Source organism: Sphaerodactylus townsendi, linkage group LG07 (genome assembly GCF_021028975.2).
Source record: "Sphaerodactylus townsendi isolate TG3544 linkage group LG07, MPM_Stown_v2.3, whole genome shotgun sequence".
NCBI lineage: Eukaryota > Metazoa > Chordata > Lepidosauria > Squamata > Sphaerodactylidae > Sphaerodactylus > Sphaerodactylus townsendi.
In genome coordinates this window covers 7,356,801-7,368,019 of record NC_059431.1, presented here as the reverse complement: position 1 = coordinate 7,368,019, position 11,219 = coordinate 7,356,801, and positions in this window count along the sequence as shown.

The following is an 11,219-nucleotide window of genomic DNA, read 5'->3' as shown; positions in this document are numbered from 1 at the left end:
TGGGGTGACAGCTTCCTACTGTCGATATAGGATGTGTAGGGTGAACACTTCTTTACCTCACCACCAGGGGATGAAGAGAAAACAGAGTTGCCAAAACTGGGCTGGGAAATACCTAGAGATCTTGGGGGTGGAGCCTGAAGAAGACGGGTTTGAGAACGAACTTCAGTGCCATAGTATCCATCTTCTACAGTGGCCATTTTCTCCAGGGGAACTCTTATCACCTGGAGATCAGATGTTATCCGAGAAAATCTCCAGCTACACATGGAGGCTACAGCCCAGAATACATTTACATTGTGTAAGGCTCTCTGTAAGTTTCTGTCTAACCTTTAACTAATTTATAGGACACAAATTCCTCAAATAAACCATTCAGAAGCAAAACACCCAGTAAATGCTTTGGTGTTATATCCATACATCTTTTGAACTTCGCATCACAAACCTCATATGGCAACTCCCGAGTGTATGGATTTCTGTCTAAATATTCAGCTTCTGTTAAACTGTTTGGTGCAATAGTGCATTTCTGAGTTGCTGTTTGAGCTTTGTGATACAAAGTTCAAAAGATGTATGGATATGTCTTGTCGAAGGCTTTCACGGCCGGAATCGCTGAGGCGCTGTGTTGTATCCGGGCTGTACGGCCGTGTTCTAGCAGCATTCTCTCCTGACGTTTCGCCTGCATCTGTGGCTGGCATCTTCTCAGGATCCTCTGAAGATGCCAGCGACAGATGCAGGCAAAAACGTCAGGAGAGAATGCTGCTAGAACACGGCCAAACAGCCCAGAAACCACACAGGACCTCGATGTATGGATATAATACCAGAGAATCTTACTGGGTGTTTTGCTTCTGTATGGTTTATTTGGGGACTTTGTGTCCTATAAATTAGTGAAAGGTTAGACATCAACTTGCTGTGAGGCTTACACTGTGTCAATATATTCCTGGCTTTATCGTTATTGTTGTTGTTACATTGACCCCCACTTCAGTGATATGGTGGACCACCTGGAGGCTGGCAATCCTAGGTGAGAAGTCATTGCCTGACCCCGCTGCTGGGCCTCACCCCACCACAAGAGAACATGGAGGATAGGTGCTGTCTTCCCAACTCCCTGTGATGTGGTGGGGCCAGGGGACTAGGAAGGCAGGCACTGCTGCCTTGCCTCCCCACAGCACTATGGAGTAGCTTGGGAAGCCTAGCCTAGGTTGCCTAAAATCCTTGGATCCGCCCTGTTTCTCTATTGCATTTGTTATTTGAATTTAATTAGCAGTGCGCACACCTTTACATTTGAGTCGGATGACCCAGCCTAGCCTGGTCTCATCAGATCTGAGGTGCTAATCTGGGTCAGCTGTGTTTAGTGCCTGGATGGAGAACAACCAAAAAGACTAGAACTGCGATGCATAATAAGGAAGCGGCAAACCACCCTTGTCTTGAAAAGTCCTGAGAGCACCATGATGAAGTTGGGAGCTAACGGCATGCATTTGTGAGTGTATTTTTCTCACTTTAATATGCAACTTATCCCTGAAATCTGCCTCCATCCCTGAAGACTGGAAGATGGCCAATGTCTAGGGTGGACCCCTAGGATCGGGGGGGGGGGGGGCTGGGACCCAGGAAATTACAGGTCAGTCAGTTTGATATCTGTTCCTGGTAAATCAGTAGAATCTATCATTAAAGATAAAATTATTAAACATGTAGAAAAGCAAGACCTGCTGAGGAAGAGTCAGCATGGCTTTTGAAGAGGCAAGTCCTGTCTTACAAACTTACTAGAGTTCTTTGAGGGTGTAAACAGGCATGTGGATAAGGGGGAACCAGTGGACATTGTCTACTTGGATTTCCAAAAGGCTTTTGACAAAGTTCCTCACCAGAGACTGTTGAGAAAACTCAGCAATGAAGGAATAAGAGGGGAAGTCCTCCTATGGATTAAAAACTGGTTGAGGAACAGAAAACAAAGGGTGGGTATAAATGGGAAGTTCTCACAATGGAGAGATGTCGGGAGTGGTGTCCCCCAAGGATCCGTTTTGGGACCAGTGCTCTTTAACCTATTCATAAATGACCTGGAAGTAGAGGTGGATAGCGTGGTGGCCAAGTTTGCGGATGATACCAAATTATGTAGGGTGGTGAGAACCACAAAGGATTGCAAAGAGCTCCACGCAGACCTTGATAAATTAGGTGAGTGGGCTAAGAAATGGCAAATGCAGTTCAATGTAGCAAAATGCCAAGTGATGCACATGGGGGCAAAAAATCCAAACTTCACATACACGCTACAAGGGTCAGTGCTATCAGTCACAGACCAGGAAAGGGATTTGGGCGTCTTAGTTGATAGTTCCATGGGAATGTCAACTCAATGCATGGCAGTTGTGAATAAGGCTAACTCTATGCTGGGGATAATTAGGAAAGGAGTTGATAATAAAACTGCAAGAATTGTCATGCTTTCATGCCTTAAAGCCGTGGTGCGACTGCACTTAGAGTACTGGGTTCAGTTCTGGTTGCCACATCTCAAAAAGGATATCGAAGAGATAGAAAAAGTGCAGAGAAGGGCAATGAGGATGATTGAAGGATTGGAGTACCTTCCTTATGAGGAGAGGCTGCAGGTGAGCATCGACACATTGATGTCTGATGATCACTGGAAGCTTTGCCCTGTTGTTGCAGTGCTAAGCTAAACACCAGTTTGTTGGACCTGTTAGGCCACCATGCACTGCTGATGGTTGGCATTCAATGGGAAGGTTAGATGTTGTGCAGGCTTAATCTCTCATGGAATCATACAGTTGGAAGAGACTCCAAGAAGGGCCATCAAGTCCAACCCCTGCAATGCAGGAACACACAATCAAAGCCCTCCTGACAGGTGGCCATCCAGCCTCTCTTTAAAGACCTCCAAAGAAGGAGACTCCACCACACTCCGAGGTAGTGCATTCCACTGTCGAACAGCCCTGGCCAGGAAGAACATCAGTTCTTCCTGATGTTTAGGTGGAACCTCTTTTCCTTTTCCTTGAACCCATTACTCAATACATATATGGGTGCATGCATGCAAGTTGACTGGTGACCCCATAGGGTTTTCAAAGCAAGATATGTTCATAAGTGGTTTGCCATTGCCAGTCTCTGTCATGCGTTGAGAGAATTCTGAGAGAGCTGTGGCTGGCCCAAGGTCACCCAGCAGGCTTCGTGTGGAGAAACGAGGAATCGAACCTGGTTCCACAGATCAGAGTCTGCCACACTTAACCACTATGTTGTGCTGATTCTCAATGGCCGTTTCCCCATTTTTAAAATGACGTCCATTTCGTCTGGTCCAGGACCTTTTTAGCCCGAGGGTCGTGTTCCCCGGGCTTCCCCACTGCCCCACGCCGTGCGCAGGGTCATCAAAAGGCGCCGTTCTGAGCAGCGCCAGAATGACCCGCGCTGAGGGAGTGCAAGAGCAGCAGAGTCGGGGCGGCTGCGTTGTAGCCGCCCCTGTAGTGGGGAGTGCAGTTGGACCCCGCGCTACTCGGCGACAGTAGCACGCAGCAAACAGTGAGTGGGGAAAGGGCCAATCTCTCAAACAGGGGCGATACTTGTTCAACCATGTAATTTAAGCATCGTGGAGAACATGAGCGTTATTTATTCCTGCCTAGAGAATTTACAACTGAGATGAAAACTCGGCTATGAAATGTAGGGAGGGAAAGAAGTCAGGATCGATGAAGATTTTGGGGATGGAAAATTGTGCCGTTCTGGAATAGCAACTCTCGTTGGGTTGAGCACGAAAGATACGGCCAGGTTGGGCAGAAGGAATGTTTCATGTGCAAAAATGCCCCTTTTCATTGCTTCTCCTTTTTATCCATCGGTACCGAGAGCTTTTTTTCATTTCACACAGTTTTTACGGCACGCTTATTACATCCTTGTATACCATTTTGATGCTAGTTATATGCAACTGACACGTACCCACACAAAAATAATGAAAACTTGTCGGGAGAAAACCGAAAATGATGCAGAAATAAAGAATCAAGGGTACAATCCCACGAGGAAAAAGAGACGATGAAATAGAGATTTCGACTTGATCTATTAAGGCCACATAATTTGCTATCATCCCAACAAGAAATTGAGATTTGAAGAACATGAAAGAAGTATCTGCTTGCCTGACATGCATGAAGCAGAGAGATTGTAAAAGGATGAAAATTATGATTCTATGTGGGGAAAGGGGGGGGGGAAGGGGGTGAGAAATAGGGCTGCCGGCCAAGCATTAACAACCAGTGAGTGTATTTGGGGGGAAGGGACTTGGGAAGCAATATAGTGATGCCATTTCTGATTGAATACAAGAAATGAGGTCATTATATTCTATCCATTCTTCAAATTCCCAGAGCTCTGTGACATCACTTCCAGCTACAAGCAAAAGTGCTACCATCATGCCTCGTGATGTTTCTTCCCACTGCCATTTTTGTTTCCCCTTCCCCCCTCCCTCCTCCCCCTTCCCCCAGGGTGGGTGGGCCTTGACAAGATGATGACCTTCTCCCCAGAGGTGGGATCCAGCAGGTTCTCACAGGTTCCCGAGAGTAGGTTACTAATTATTTGTGTGTGCCGAGAGGGGGTTACTAATTGGTGATTTTGCCATGTGATTTTTGCCTTAGTTACGCCCCTCCTCTCAGCAGTAGCGTGCAGAACTTGAAGCAGTCTAGCAGGAGGTGCGCCTGCGTGCATTCGTTTCCCGCCCAAGGACCGGTGCAGCAGCTGCGTCCTTGCCACAGCCCCGCCCAGGAATGCCCCATCCCCAGAATGCCCCTGTCGTGCCCCACCCAGCCCCATTGGTGCTATGCCACAGTTTGAATCCCACCACCATGGGAACCTGTTACTAAAATTTTTGGATCCCACCACTGCTTCTCTGGTGGGAGCATCTGAATAGAAGTATCCTGACCTTTGTTTCTTTTGTTTCTCTAGTATTTTTCAACATTGGCAGCCAAGTTCTGTTCATAAATACTAGAGTTCTGTTCATAAATACTAGAAAAATACTAGAGTCAAGACAGTGTCTAACCAGCTCCACACAAACACAGGATGACCATAGACAAAAGAAACAAAGGCCAGGATACTTCTATTCAGATGCTCCCACCAGTGACCTTGCTATCTCCAGTGTTATGTCCATGCTATAGTCTTCATTGTTACTCATACTTCTATTCAGATGCCCTCAACTATTGACCTGGCTGCCTTCTTTGTTACTCACAGACAAGGTTTCTCCACCCACCCTGGACACTCCAACAGATATATATACTCCACTTGCTTTCCCAACATCAGATCCTCTGAAGATGCCAGCCACAGATGCAGGCGAAACGTCAGGAGAGAATGCTGCTAGAACACGGCCATACAGCCCGGAAACCACACAGCACCCCAGTGATTCCGGCCGTGAAAGCCTTCGACAATACATTTTCCTTCATTCTTTCCTCCTATCACTTGTATTCAGAGGTTTACTGGCATGCTTAGGTCTTGCGAAAGAAAGACTGTGGATTCTTTTACTGAGTTAACCTACTTCATGTTAAGCCTTTTTTTCTTTTCCTGGCATTATTATCTTTTCCACTGAGCCTTGTCATCTTATAATGCAAGCAAAGTATTATCACCTCAGGCCACTTCTGCACATGCAGAATAATGCATTTTCAATCCACTTCCACAATATTTTGCAAGTGGATTTTGCTTTTCGACACAGTAAAATCCAGCTGCAAAGTGCACTGAAAGTGGATTGAAAGTGCATTACTCTGCATGTGTGGAAGGGGCCTAAGTATAGTCATCTTAGTTTCTCGAAATGTTCAGTACTGATTTGACCTCAAACCAACTTGACCTCAAACCAACCAAAACTCTCCAAAAATGTTTTGTCAAAGAGGACCCTGCAAGATTTAGCACAATTCCACATGGCCTGTACGATGGAGCTGTCCCACCAGGCCTATGATTGAGGGCAGCAATAGTATCTAACATGGTTGACCTCCCCACCTTGTCCCTTCCCTTCCTCAATTTCCCTTCCCCTTTCCACTCTCCTTTCCTTTTCCCTTTATCCACTGCCCTTGCCTTTATACTGGTGTTTTGTGGATTTAACTTATGAATGTGACAAGTTGTTAATTCATTGTCTCCCTTGGGTTAGTTGTATCTATCAAGTGGAGGTGGGGTGTTGCACAAGGAATTGCTGGTTTTAGTTGTAACCTTCTTTGTTGTGATCAGCCCTGAGCATGCCCAACCAACCAACCAACCAACCAACCAACCAACCAACCAACCAACCAACCAACCAACCAACCAACCAACCAACCAACCAACCAACCAACCAACCAACCAACCAACCAACCAACCAACCAACCAACCAACCAACCAACCAACCAATCAACTAATCAATCAATCAATCAATCAATCAATCAATCAATCAATCAATCAATCAATCAATCAATCAATCAATCAATCAATCAATCAATCAATCAATCAATCAATCAATCAATCAGCCATCTCTTCCAGCACATTGTGGTCAAGAAACTTGGTTGCTGCCAGACCCACTATGGTCCTTTCCGCACATCAAATGTAAAGCGGGTTGCAGACAGGATAAATGAACCCGTCGTAGCCCTGGAGTGTTTGCATGGCTGGGTGTCCCATGGTCAGAGAGCACAGGGTGCTCTCCTTTGCATGGAGACACTTTCTTCCCCCACTGACCTTCCTTCGCTGTGTAGCTACAAAGTCTGGCAAGCATGGATCTCCACAGTCATGCTGCTGTCCCTGGGCTCCTCCATAGCTACTCAGCAGAGAGGCGGGGATTGAAAATAAAAAGGAAGCACGGCCATGTAACGTGCTTCCTGGGGCATCTGTTTGCTCCGCTGCAGCTGCAATCCATGTTAACACAAAAGAGTCACAGATAGTGCAATTCTTGAAAAACCTGGGTTGGGGGGGAAATGTGGAATGGACTCGAGTTAGGAGCAGGATTCATGCAAAGCCCCTGTCACACAGATGGGTTTTACACTGTAGTTAGCCCGTGTTTATTGGCCTGTGCAGAAATGGCCTATGTGACTCCTAGATCCATGCCCTTCCTGGTTAGTGAAAGCTGGGAGTATATTTTGGGAATTTTTCAACTTTATTATGGGTGGAGCCATAGAAGCAGTTGGACTGAGTCCCACCTGAACCAAGCTTGTTTCTATGGGAATTTTTAGGTAAACTGTAAATTTTGCCACCACTTTTTTTGATTTTGTTAGTGTACTGTGAACTACTGGATTGGACTGCTTTCGGTATTGTTATTGGGTTTTATGTTGTGTGATTATCATGTTGTTAACCACCCCTAGCCTAAAAGAAGAGGGACAGTATAGACATTTAATTAACTAATTAATAATAACTAAATAAATAACGACAACACTACATTTTAAAGAATATTTTTTTTTTCACCTTGAAGATATTTTCGGAGGCTACCCATGTTGGTCTGTAGTAGAACAGGCGGGTTTGGATCCAGCAGCATTTTGGGGACCAACAGTATCTGATGAAGGGAACTTTGATCTTCAAAAGCTTATTACCACCACCACCCCAAAATTTTCTGGGTCTTGAAAATGCTCCTGAACTTGAGTCTTACAAAGGGTCGCTACCTCTCTATCCCTCTCCAGGATCGGGTCTGTCCACACTGGAAAAACCAAGTGGAGACTCTTGCTCACATTATACTTGACTGTCCGAGATACGTGGGTATTAGGAACTTCTCTCCTGGGCGGGTCCTAGACAAATCTGAAGGAGGCTCTGACAACTCTGTTGTGAAGCTTTTGTTAAATAACACAGAGGCCCGGCTCTCGGAAAAAAGTAGCAGAATTTCTTTTACAAGTGACAGAACTTTCTAAGTAATGTCCAATGCTAGATACCGTTTGCCTGTCTGTGTTTTGAATGTATTTTTGATTTGTACTTCAGAAATGTCTGTAACACTCTGGAGCCTATTTTAATATGCCTAAGAAAGGTTGTTGTATTGTAACTTGAGTCTAACTTTCTTCCTATCGGCTTGTTGTCCTGAATTGACTGCCTAGCATTAGATGCTCTTGAATTATAGTAGTTTGGGAGAAGAACAAGCCCTCTTTGTCTACTCCCTGCCATGTGCAGAATTTTATAAACCTAAACTGTCTATCAGGTTTCACCCTGGCTCTACCAATAACGCACCAGAATCTATCTTGGCTCTTGCCTTTTGAAATGACCAATAACGCACCAGAATCTATCTTGGCTCTTGCCTTTTGAAATGACTCGGTTCACCATATTGTGGTCCCTTTAATTATTTCTGCTGCACTGATTTGCTGTTCTGCTTTACTGCTGTCCTGATGATCATGACTTTATCAACATGATAATGAAAATAACAAACACCACCTGCTAACACCTGCAGTTCAGGCTGTTATTAAAGGTGGACTGTCTATCTGGGAAGGGGACAGAACAACAACAAGAAGAAGTTTGAATTGATGCCCTCCTTTTCTCAACCCTAAGGAGTCTTAGAGCAGCTTGCAAACTCCTTTCCCCACACCTTGTGATGTAGGTGAGGCCGAGAGAGTTCTGCGAGAACCGTGACTGGCCCAGCAGCCTTCATATGGAGGAGTGGGGAAGCAAATCCAATTCACCAAGTTAGAGTCAGCCACTCCTGTTGAGGAGTGGGGAATCAAACCCGTTTCTCCAGATTAGAGCCCGTCATTCTTAACTACAACACCGTGCTGGAAAGTGGCATAGCATATCCCATCTCATCAGATCTCAGAAGCTAAACAGGGTTAGTCTTTGAAAGGGAAACCACAAGGAAGGTTCTATAGGGGGAAACAATGACAGCCCATGTATTGTCGAATGCTTTCATGGCCAGACTCAACTGGTTGTTGTGGGCTTTCTGGGCTGTGCGGCTGAGGTCTGGTAGATCTTGTTCCTAACCTTTCATCTGCATCTGTGGCTGGCATCTTCAGAGATGTATCATGGAGAGAAGTGTGTTACACGCTATGAATCAGCTATGACATGACTGCACTTAAGTACTTGTGGGATCTAGGAGATCCTACATTGCATACTTGAATGGCGGACCACAAAGGAAGGCTTTGCAGAGGAAGACAATGGGAAACCACCACCTCTGATGCACATTTGTCTTCAAAGCCCCTCGTTGGGGTCAACATTAGCTGGAACTTCTATTGGAGACCACCAATGAAGACTCTGAAGAGGAAGGTAATGGCAAACCACCTGAGCTTCTCACCTGCCCTGAAAGCCCTTTGCTGGGGTTGCCATCAGTTGACTATGACTTGAACGCCCTTTTCAGACACACACAGGAAGACCAACAAAATGCACGGGCAACTCTTGTCTCCTTCCGGCTTAATCACTTCCTTTTTTCCGCCCCCCACTTCCTTCTTCTCCGGGAACTCCGCGCAAAGTGCTGGACTGGGGATAAGCAAACAGCAACTCTTGCAATTAGGGGAATTATTCTCCCCCATTAAATAAGACCTTCGGCTGGATTCCTCGGAGAACTGGCTGCCTGAGATAGCAAAGGTGACATTTCAGGACTCGCCAATTTAAAGCGGTGTCAAAAAAAAATCTCCTGCAGGATTCATTTTGCTGACATTCAGGGACTCGGCTCACGTGGTTCGCCCTCTTGCCTGATCATTGTATTTACCCCTGCCAGAATGAAAATTCAAATCGGAAAGTGAGTCGGCCTAATAATAAACCTCAGCGACGAGGGGATGCTTCTTCAACATTATTTCCACCTAATTTATAATCAAGATGTTCAATTAATAATTTTCGGTGCTTTACACAGTGTTAAGTCAGCTGAAAAGTATCCGATCCCTCCCGCCCGTCATTTTTTCCCCCTTTGCCACAGTGCTGAGAGATGCATAATAATCCAGTTGAGCTGGAGAGTAAAAATGCCTTTGGCTGAGAGCGGGACCTTTTGTCAGGATGAGTCGGAATTTCTCGTCTCCGCTGGTTCAACTCAAAAAAAACCCCCTCGTTTCAGTTTTGCTGCTTCCATGTATGAGTCAAACCCGCGGTTCTTTATTCGGTTTCTTTGTGCAATTTCCACCACCGCGGCAGTTCTATTTTTTTGATGCTATTTGTGCACCAAAATGTCAGCGGTGTATATTAGACACACTTTATGCAGACAGTATGTGTCGAAACGTAGAGCCGGAAGGGACCTCACAGCTAATTTAATCCAGCTCCTTGCACAATAAAGGAAATTCCCCCAGTGACTCCCCCAGCAACCCCTACTCTATGCCCAGGGGACAAGAACAAAATCCAGGATCTCTGGCCAATTTGATCTGAAGGTAAATTCCTGCCGGACCCCAAAAAAATGGCAGTTGGCATTACCCTGGTCCTGTAAGAAAAGGGCTACAAGAAGTAAGCACTTCCTGTGTTCTAAATTCCTGTGTTCTAAGTAAGCACTTCCTGTGTTCTAAATTCCTGTGTTCTAAGTAAGCACTTCCTGTGTTCTAAATTCCTATGTTCTAAGTAAGCACTTCCTGTGTTCTAAATTCCTGTGTTCTAAGTAAGCACTTCCTGTGTTCTAAATTCACAGAATCAACATTGCCATTAAATGGCTATATAACCTTTGTTTAGAAACCTATCGAATAGGACAGCCCGCCATCTTCCTAGGAAGTCCGTTCCAACAGGGAACTGCTCTAATTGTCAAAAAGTTGCTCCTAATATTTAGCAGAAAACTCTTTTGATTTCATTTCAGTCCATCGTTTTCGGTCCAATCTGGTGTAGCAGGAAGAGTGGCAGACTAGGACCCTGAATGCCCTGAGTTTGAATCTCCGCTTCTATTGCGGAAGCTCTCTGTGTCAGAGTAGATGCACCGTACACTCTCAGCTTGGCCTACCTCATAGGTCTGTTGGGGGGAAATGGAGGGTGGGGAGTTTGAAGTCCTAAGCTGCTTTGAGTCCCAACTGTGGGAAGAAAAAATGGATAGAAATAAATTCAAATAAAGGCGTCTGCACTGGCATGCACATAAGTTAGGCCCGCACGTGCAGAATAATACACTTTCAATCCACATTCAAGCTGGATTTTACTGTACGGAATAGCAAAATCCACTCTCAAACAATTGTGAAAGTGAATTGAATGTGTATTATTCGGCACGTGCAGAAGAGGTCTTAGAGTCAAGCCAATATTAATGACAACAGCAAAAAGTGGGTAATGGAGATCTGGGTATTTATTTCCTTCATTTATACTTTGCTTTTCTTCCCAACTGGAAGCCGTAGCAGTTTACAGCGCTCTCCTCTATTTTCTCCTCACCACAACCCTATGAGGTAGGCTCCACCACATCATAGAAGCTCCCTTGTCAC